This window comes from Salmo salar, chromosome ssa14 (assembly GCF_905237065.1).
Source record: "Salmo salar chromosome ssa14, Ssal_v3.1, whole genome shotgun sequence".
Classification (NCBI taxonomy): Eukaryota; Metazoa; Chordata; class Actinopteri; order Salmoniformes; family Salmonidae; genus Salmo; species Salmo salar.
In genome coordinates, this window is record NC_059455.1 from 6,429,017 (window position 1) to 6,439,719 (window position 10,703).

The window sequence follows — 10,703 nt, forward strand, 5'->3', positions numbered from 1 at the left end:
GAAGGATCGGTGGGGTTCCGTGCCCCGTACCGGCAGTAGAATGGGTCCGGGTATTGTAGCCCAGGAGTGGCTGATGGGCCTCTTTAGCTAACCGGGAGAAAGGGCCTAGCATGGGCTAGCTTCAGGCTAATTGGTGCTTGCTCCGGGACCGACGTTAGCCAGTACTTGGATAGCAGCTAGCTAGCTGCAAAGAACCAGGTGAAAATGTCCAGAGCTTGCGGTAGGAATCTGGGGATATGGAGAGAAAATAGGTTCGGTATGCTCTGGTTCGAGTCGCGTTGTACAGACTGGTGAGAGCTTTCCGAGCTAAAGGTTAGCTGCTGACTACTAGCTAGTAGCTAGTGAGCTGGCTAACTTCTGTTGGGGGATTCGGATTCGAGGTGAATAATGCTTTAGAAAAAACAGATCCGCACCACATTGGGTGAGGCGGGTTGCAGGAGAGTGTTTTGAAGTTGAGTTTTAGAAAAAAAAAAATATATATATATATATATATATACACGGGACACGACAAGACGAGGACAAAAGACGTCTGATTGCTACGCCATCTTGAATGAGCTATTGATGTGAGGCAATACAAACACTTCCTTTCAATAGATGACATTCCCTTAACCACCTCACCCACTTGAAGTGTTGAATACAACGGCCAGTAGGTGGCGGAACATCTTAAACCCCACAGAAGAAGCGGAAAAGCCTCAACAGGAAGTTCTTAGTAGCTACCATCCTCCGTGGTCGTCACTAGTTACCACAGCCACAAAGTCATTAACCTCCCCTATTTCAAAATGTTTTCTTCTTAAAATGTGATTTTAAACCTAACCCTAAACTTAAACACTTGTAACCTTCAATTATAACCCAAAAGCTAATTGTTGTTTTTTTTCTATTATTTTCCGGATATAGCCAATTTGACTTTGTGGCTGTGGTAACTAACGTTAGTGGAAACCATCCTCCATCGAGTTATTAAACCTCTTTGATACTGGCTAGCTAGTAGCCAGTAGCTATCTAGTGTTTGGGAAAGAAAAGAAAATTCAACAAGCTTTTGGAACTAAATAACAGTTTAATCGTTAAATTTATCACCACTGAACTCTTAGAAATACCGAACAATAATACACTAGCAGCACACATTCAGTCGACGTGGCGCACCAATTTTCTAGCCTGGATTTTGAATCTTGCTTGCAGCCAGATGGATGATTTGCAGCAGACAATAGAGCTCGGTAGCTAGATAGCTTAGCTAACTTTGTGACGGTCGTCAAAAGGAGTAGACCAAGGTGCAGCGTGGTAAGTGCTCATATTACTTTATTGTAACTCAGAACACTAAATCAAAATAATAAACAACGAAAACCGAACGTTACGTTCTGCAGGCTACCTGAGCTGTACAAAAACAAGACCCCACACTGAAGGAGGGAAAAAGGGCTGCCTAAGTATGATTCCAAATCAGAGACAATGATAGACAGCTGCCTCTGATTAGGAACCATACTCGGCCAATCAAAGGAAAAAACAACATAGAAATATAACACAGACTGCCCACCCCACACCCTGACCTAACAAAATAGAGAAATAAACCGTCTCTCTCAGGTCAGGGCGTGACAAACTTTTATTTAAAAAGAATGTAAACCAACGTGTTTGATTTTTTGGTTTTGGTTTTAGTTCTCATCTGTTCATGCACCAGATTGGAATGCAAAGTTTGTTTGCCCAACTAACAACAACTTAAATGTAAATACTTATTAAAAATATCTGCCATCGGTCTTTAGACTTTCACAATAAATGTATATAAAATATAGGGGGTGGGGGATGGAAATATGTTAACATAGTGTGTCATTTCTAATACTTCTCTTGCATTTTGTAGCTTAGGTTTCTGGCTGTAATGGGTGCCAAGGACCTGAAGTCGACAGTGTGGCAGATGCTACATTGTATTCTGTCAAACAGTCTTGCTGTCACCACAACCTGGGTCGTTTAAGACTATGTGGGATTCAAATGGATCTCAATGTTCCTTCACTACGATTTTGAATGCGGGAGTTGGCAGCTCACATGGGAGAGGGATCCACTGCAGTGAGGGTCAACATCAAGTCTCGGGCCACCAGTCTCAAAGCCAGCCTCTACCCCCAAGCCACAAGAATGTTGCAACAGCTGAACCCTGGGCAGATTACTGCACCACACACTTACCATTTATTCATATTCTGTACACAATTAAATCAGTTTGGTCTCCCGGACAGTTTTGTTTCCCGTGTGTATCAAGAATGGTCCACCAACCATAATACATCCAGCCAAATTGACACAACAGTGGGAAGCATTGGCATGGGCCAGTATCCCTATGGAATGCTCTCGACACCTTATAGAGTCCATGCCCCGATGAATTGAGGCTGCAACTCAGTATTAGGAAGGTGTTCATAATGTTTTGTACTTTCAGTGTATACTTTCATATAATAATATGATGTAACTACACTCTACTTATTCCACTCACTATACACATGGGAAAACAATGTCCATAGCCTAGTATATCCCTATAGGACTTTCCCCCTCCATCTTATTTTTATTTATGTTTTATTTTAACTGCATGCTTCTTGTATTTCATTGTCTTTTTATTATATATTTACAATGTTGCTTATTTTATTACTATGACACCATTGCACTGTGTGAGAAGCCTGCAAGTACATGACAAAAACTGTTTGACTGGATTTGATTCGTTGTCACCTGGACTGCCCACTGATATTTTGCAAACACAATATTTTACAGAACTTTTCCAAATTAACATTGAATACAATGCACCTTGAAAAATAAAAAGCAATAAATACAGTGGCGTGTGAAAGTATTTAACCCCTTGGCATTTTTCCTATTTTGTTGCCTTACAACGTGGAATTAAAATTTATTTTGGGGTGTTTGTATCATTTGACTTATACAACATGCCTACCACTTTGAAGAAGCAACATATTTTTTAATTGTGAAACAAACAAGAAATAAGAAGAAAAAAAACTTGAGTGTGCCTAACTATTCACCACCCCAAAGTCAATCCTTTGTAGAGCCACCTTTTGCAGCAATTACGGCTGCAAGTCTCTTGGGGTATGTCTCTATTAGCTTGGCACATCTAGCCACTGGGATTTTTGCCCATTCAACAAAGGCAAAATTGCTCCAGCTCCTTCAAATTGGATGGGTTCCGCTGGTGTACAGCAATCTTTAAGTCATACCACAGATTCTCAATTGGATTGAGGTCTGGGCTTTGACTTGGCCATTCTAAGACATTTAAATGTTTCCCCTTAAACCACTCAAGTGTTGCTTTATCAGTATGCTTAGAGTCATTGTCCTGCTGGAAGGTGAACCTCCGTCCCAGTCTCGAATGTCTAGAAGACTGAAACAGCTTTCCCTCAAGAATTTCCCTGTATATAACGCCATCCATCATTCCTTCAATTCTGACCAGTTCCCAGTCCCTGCTGATGAAAAACATACCCACAACATGATGCTGCCACCACCATGCTTCACTGTGGGGATGGTGTTCTCAGGTTGATGAGCGGTGTTGGGTTTGCGCCAGACCAAAAAGCTACATTTAGTCTCATCTGACCAGAGTACAATCTTCTGATATGTTGGGGGAGTCTCCCACATGCCTTTTGGTGAACACCAAATGTGTTAGCTTAATTTTTCTTAAAGCAATGGCTTATTTCTGGCCACTCTTCCGTAAAGCCCAGTGGAATGTACGGCTTAAAGTGGTCCTATGGATAGATACTCCAATCTTCGCTGTGGAGCTTTGCAGCTCCTTCAGGGTTATCTTTGGTCTCTTTGTTGCCTCTCTGATTAATGCCCTCCTTGCCAGGTCTTTGAGTTTTGGTGGGCAGGTTTGATGTGGTGCCATATTCTTTCCATTTTTTAATAATGGATTTAATGGTGCTTCGTAGGATGTTCAAAGTTTTGGATATTTTTTTATAACCCAATCCTGATCTGTACTTCTCCACAACTTTGTCCCTGACCTGTTTGGAGAGCTCCTTGGTCTTCATTGTGCCGCATGCTTGGTGGTGCCCCTTGCTTAGTGGTGTTGCAGACTCTGGGGCCTTTCAGAACAGGTGGATATATACTGAATGTGACACTTAGATTGCACACAGGTGGACTTTATTTTACTAATTGTGTGATTTCTGAAGGTTTCACCAGAACTTATTTAATGGCTTCATAGCAAAGGGGGTGAATACATATGCATGCACCACTTTTCCGTTTTATTCTTAAAAAAACAAAAAAACATTTCACTTCACCAATTTGGACTATTTTGTGTATGTCCATTACATGAAATCCGAATAAAAATCGGTTTAAATTACCAGTTGTAATGCCTCAAAATAGGAAAAACGCCTAGGAGGATGAATTCTTTTGCAAGGCACTGTATAAGAAAATTAGTGGCAATAGTGAGTAGGCATGTTGCTGGCTTGACGCAGAAAATTCATCTTCCCTCTGACTAGCAGCTGTAGTGTCGCCGGCTGGGAGAATGGTGGGTCATGGGCCAGGTGGCTGTGTGAGGAAAACAGCACGTGAACTGCAGGAGCGTGGCTTGACAAAGCAGCATATCACTCTGTTTTCATAAATGCTTGGAGTTTGCCAAAAGGCACCTAAAGTCTCTCAGGCCATGAGAAACAAGATTCTCTGGCCTGATAAAACCAAGATTGAACTCTTTAGCCTGAATGCCAAGCTTCATGTCTGGAGGAAACCTGGCACCATCCCTACAGTGAAGCATTGTGGTTGCAGCGTCATGCTGTGGGGATGTTTTCAGAGGCAGGGACTGGGAGACTAGTCAGGATTGAGGGAAAGATGAATGGAGCAAAGGTACAGAGAGATCCTTGATGAAAACCTGCTCCAGAGCCCTCAGGACCTCAGACTGGTGTGAAGGGAGTTTTTCCAAGCCACCGTGCTTCTTTCACATGCATTGCTTGCTGTTTGGGGTTTTAGGCTGGGTTTCTGTACAGCATTTTGAGATATCAGCTGATGTACGAAGGGCTATATAAATAAATTTGATTTGATTGGAAGGTTCACCTTCCAACAGGGCAACAACCCTAAGCACACAGCCAAGACAATGCCAGAGTGGCTTCGGGAACTTTAAAAGTTTCTTCAAGTGCATTCACAAAAACCATCAAGTGCTATGATGAAACTGGCTCTCATGAGGACCGCCACAGGAAAGGAAGACCCAGAGTTACCTCCTCTGCAGAGGATAAATTCATTAGAGTTACCAGCCTCAGAAATTGCAGCACAAATAAATGCTTCACAGAGTTCAAGTAACAGACACATCTCACTGCATTCACAACAGCAGAACATTATAATGTGCTACTTTCTGCAATTTTCCATACATGTGACTTTCTGTCGATAGTAAACCCACGGGATGTCCCACCGCACCCAAGCGGACTTTAGCTATACGCCCACTCTTATGACTAAGTCCCACAAAGTCAAGTTTGTATCAGGTTAGAAAAAACACCAGCATTTAAAAAGAGACAATTCTTTAAACAGTAAAACACGGGATACCATGACTAATTATGTAATTTTCCACGATAGAAGTTGTGGTAAGTAGTGGTCAGCAGTTGTGTGCTTGTGGTCAGTAGTTGTGTGGTTCAATCATTTCTTTGTCAGTAGTTGTATGGTTGTGGTCAGTAGCTGTGGTCAGGTTTTGTGGTCTGTAGTTTTGGTAAGTGTGTGGTTCAGTAGTTTTGGTCAGTAGTTGTGTGGCTGTGGTCAGTAGTATTGGCAGAAGTTATGGTCAGTAGTTGTTGTCAGTAGGGGTCAGTAGTTGTGTGATTCATTAGCTGTGGTCAGTAGTGTTGTAGTTGTAGTCAGTATGTCACGACTTCCACCGAAGGTGGCTCCTCTCCCTGTTCGTGTGGTTCGGCAGTTGTCGTCGCCGGTCTACTAGCTGCCACTGATCCTTTTTTCCTTTTCGTTTAGTCGTGTCTGTTTTGTTGTGCACCTGTTTCTTGTTTGGGTTGATTAGTGTGGGTATTTATTTTCTTTCTACCCGTTTTGTGTCGTGAGGGTTTATTTTCGCTTCCCTGTTTTATGTTTGGGAAATGTTGTTTTTGTTCATAATTTTTCCATTCAGATTATGTCATTGGGATTTCGTTCTTTTGGTCATTGTTGGACTGTGTATTTTTAGTCCGGTGGCTGTATGGTTTTTTGATGGACTTTATTAAACTCTGGTTATTGGAATTATCTTCTCTCCTGCGCCTGACTCCTACACCCATCTCTCGTAGAGAGACATTACACAGTAGTTGTATTCAGTAGTTGTGGACAGTAGTTTTGTAGTTGTGTGGTTATTATTGTCAAACTGTAGTCAGCAGTGATTAGCAATTTTGGTAAGTAGATGTGTGGTTGTGGTCAGTAGTTGTGGTCAGTAGTTGTGGTCAGTAGTTGTGGTCTGTAGTTGTTGTGTGGTTGTGTTCAAAAGCTGTCAGAAGTGGTCAGCAGTTTTGTAAGTAGGTGAGTGGTTGTTGTCAGTTGTGGTCAGTAGTTGTTGTTCAGTGGTTGTGGTCAGTAGTTTTGGTCAGTAGTTGTGTGGTTGTGGTCATTCGTTATGGTCAGTTGTTTTGTGGTCAGTAGTTATGTGGTTGTTGTCAGTAGCAGTGTATAGTAGTTGTGGTCAGTAGAGGTCAGAAATTGTGGTCAGTAGTCATGTTGTGGTCATTATTTGTGGTCAATAGTTTTGGCCATTAGTTGTGGTCAGTAGTTGTGTGGTTGTTGTCAGTAGAAGTGTATAGTAGTTGTGGTCAGTAGAGGTCAGAAATTGTGGTCAGTAGTCATGTTGTGGTGATTATTTGTGGTCAATAGTTTTGGATATTAGTTGTGGTCAGTAGTTGTGTGGTTGTGGTCTGTAAATGTGGACAGTAGTCTTGTGGTTGTTGTCAGTAGTTGTGTGGTTGTAGTCAGTAATTGTGGTAGTAGATGTGTTGTGGTCAATAACTGTGGTCAAGTGATCAGCAGTTTTGGAAAGTAGATGTGTGGTTCAGAAGTTGTGGTCAGTTGTTGTGTGGTTTTGGTCAGTAGTTGTGGTCATTAGTCATGGTCCGTGGTTGTGGTCAGTAATGGTTGTTTAGTAATTGTGGTCAGAAGTTGTGTGGTTGTGGTGTAGGTATGTATGGCAGGACCAAATCGGAAAGATAGGTAGGAGCAAGCCCATGTAATGCTTTGTAGGTTAGCAGTAAAACCTTGAAATCAGCCCTTGCCTTAACAGGAATCCAGTGTAGGGAGGCTAGCACTGGAGTAATATGATCACATTTTTTGGTTCTAGTCAGGATTCTAGCAGCCGTATTTAGCACTAACTGAAGTTTATATAGTGCTTTATCCGGGTAGCCGGAAAGTAGAGCATTGCAGTAGTCCAGTCTAGAAGTAACAAAAGCATGGATACATTTTTCAGCGTCATTTTTGGACAGAAATTTTCTGATTTTTGTAATGTTACGTAGATGGAAAAAAGCTGTCCTTGAAACAGTCTTGTTAACCTCTCTGGGCTAGGCGGGACGAATTCGTCCCACCTACGTAACAGCCACTTTAAGCCTGTGGCGCGATTTTCAAAACCTTAAAAATCCTATTACTTCAATTTCTCAAACATATGACTATTTTACAGCTATTTAAAGACAAGACTCTCGTTAATCTAACCACACTGTCCGATTTCAAAAAGGCTTTACAACGAAAGCAAAACATTAGATTATGTCAGCAGAGTACCAAGGCAGAAATAATCAGACACCCATTTTTCAAGCCAGCATATAATGTCACCAAAACCCAGAAGACAGCTAAATGCAGCACTCACCTTTGATGATCTTCATCAGATGACAACCCTAGGACATTATGTTATACAATACATGCATGTTTTGTTCAATCAAGTTCATATTTATATCAAAAACCAGCTTTTTACATTAGCATGTGACGTTCAGAACTAGCATACCCCCCGCAAACTTTAACATTTTACTAAATTACTCACGATAAACATTCACAAAAAGCATAAAAATTATTTTAAGAATTATAGATACAGACCTCCTCTATGCACTCGATATGTCCGATTTTAAAATAGCTTTTTGGTGAAAGCACATTTTGCAATATTCTAAGTACATAGCCCAGGCATCACGGGCTCGCTATTTAGACACCCGGCAAGTTTAGCACTCACCATAATCATATTTACTATTATAAAAGTTTGATTACCTTTTGTTGTCTTCGTCAGAATGCACTCCCAGGACTGCTACTTCAATAACAAATGTTGGTTTGGTCCAAAATAATCCATCGTTATATCCGAATAGTGGCGTTTTGTTCGTGCGTTCCAGACACTATCCGAAATGGTAAAGAAGGGTCGCGCGCATGGTGCAATTCGTGACAATAAAATTCTAAATATTCCATTACCGTACTTCGAAGCATGTCAACCGCTGTTTAAAATCAATTTTTACGCCATTTTTCTCGTAGAAAAGCGATAATATTCCGACAGGGAATCTCCTTTTCGGCAAACAGAGGAAAAAAATCACAAAGGCGGGGGCGGTCGGGTCATGCGCATAAGCCCAGAGTCCCTTGATCGGCCACTTGAGAAAGGCGATAATGTGTTTCAGCCTGGGGCTGGAATGACGACATTCTGTTTTTTCCCGGGCTCTGAGAGCCTATGGAAGACGTGGGAAGTGTCACGTTAGAGCAGAGATCCTTAGTAAAAGATAGAGATGGAAAAGAAGTTCAAGAAATGGTCAGACAGGCCACTTCCAGTAAAGGAATCTCTCAGGTTTTGACCTGCCATTTGAGTTCTGTTATACTCACAGACACCATTCAAACAGTTTTAGAAACTTTGGGGTGTTTTCTATCCATATGTAATAAGTATATGCATATTCTAGTTACTGGGTAGGAGTGGTAACCAGATTAAATCGGGTATGTTTTTTATCCAGCCGTGTCAATACTGCCCCCTAGCCCTAACAGGATATGTTCTTCAAAAGAGAGATCAGGGTCCAGAGTAACGCCGAGGTCCTTCACAGTTTTATTTGAGACGACTGTACAACCATCCAGATTAATTGTCAGATTCAACAGAAGATCTCTTTGTTTCTTGGGATCTAGAACAAGCATCTCTGTTTTGTCCGAGTTTAAAAGTAGAAAGTTTGCAGCCATCCACTTCTTTATATCTGAAACACAGGCTTCTAGCGAGGGCATTTTTGGGGCTTCACCATGTTTCATTGAAATGTACAGCTGTGTGTCCTCCGCATAGCAGTGAAATTTAACATTATGTTTTCGAATGACATCCCCAAGAGGTAAAATATATAGTGAAAACAATAGTGGTCCTAAAACGGAACCTTGAGGAACACCGAAATTTACAATTGATTTGTCAGAGGACAAACCATTCACAGAGACAAACTGATATCTTTCCGACAGATAAGATCTAAACCAGGCCAGAACTTGTCCATGTAGACCAATTTGGGTTTCCAATCTCTCCAAAAGAATGTTGTGATCGATGGTATCAAAAGCGGCACTAAGATCTAGGAGCACGAGGACAGATGCAGAGCCTCGGTCTGACGTCATTAAAAGGTAATTTACCACCTTCACAAGTGCAGTCTCAGTGCTATGATGGGGTCTAAAACCAGACTGAAGCGTTTCGTATACATTGTTTGTCTTCAGGAAGGCAGTGAGTTGCTGTGCAACAGCTTTTTCTAGAATTTTTGAGAGGAATGGAAGATTCGATATAGGCCGATAGTTTTTTATAATTTCTGGGTCAAGATTCGGCTTTTTCAAGAGAGGCTTTATTACTGCCACTTTTAGTGAGCTTGGTACACATCCGGTGGATAGAGAGCCGTTTATTATGTTCAACATAGGAGGGCCAAGCACAGGAAGCAGCTCTTTCAGTAGTTTAGTTGGAATAGGGTCCAGTATGCAGCTTGAGGGTTTGGAGGCCATGATTATTTTCATCATTGTGTCAAGAGATATAGTACTAAAACACTTTAGTATCTCCCTTGATCCTAGGTCCTGGCAGAGTTGTGCAGACTCAGGACAATGGAGCTTTGGAGGAATACCCAGATTTAAAGAGGAGTCCGTAATTTGCTTTCTAATGATGATGATCTTTTCCTCAAAGAAGTTCATACATTTATTACTGCTGAAGTGAAAGCCATCCTCCATTTGCGAATGCTGCTTTTTAGTTAGCTTTGCGACAGTATCAAAAATAAATTTAGGATTGTTCTTATTTTCCTCAATTAAGTTGGAAAAATAGGATGATCGAGCAGCAGTGAGGGCTCTTGGATCCTGCACGGTACTGTCTTTCCAAGCTAGTCGGAAGACTTCCAGTTTGGTGTGGCGCCATTTCCGTTCCAATTTTCTGGAAGCTTGCTTCAGAGCTTGTGTATTTTCTGTATACCAGGGAGCTAGTTTGTTATGACAGATGTTTTTAATTTTTAGGGGTGCAACTGCATCTAGGGTATTGCGCAAGGTTAAATTGAGTTCCTCGGTTAGGTGGTTAACTGATTTTTGTCCTCTGACGTCCTTGGGTAGGCAGAGGGAGTCTGGAAGGGCATCAAGGAATCTTTGGGTTGTCTGAGAATTTATAGCACGACTTTTAATGCTCCTTGGTTGGGGTCTGAGCAGATTATTTGTTGCAATTGCAAACGCAATAAAATGGTGGTCCGTTAATCCAGGATTATGAGGAAAAACATTAAGATCCACAACATTTATTCCATGGGACAAAACTAGGTCCAGAGTATGACTGTGGCAGTGAGTAGGTCCAGAGACATGTTGGACAAAACCCACTGAGT

General features: G+C 41.5%; 1 long non-coding RNA gene across 1 annotated transcript; it reads left to right on the forward strand.

The window, feature by feature from the left end:
* Positions 1 to 942: 942 nt before the first annotated feature.
* LOC123726647 (uncharacterized) lies at positions 943 to 2,803 on the forward strand. The gene is made up of 2 exons (XR_006758729.1): positions 943 to 1,272; positions 1,841 to 2,803. It is a non-coding gene; the product is annotated as an uncharacterized lncRNA (long non-coding RNA).
* Positions 2,804 to 10,703: the final 7,900 nt, after the last annotated feature.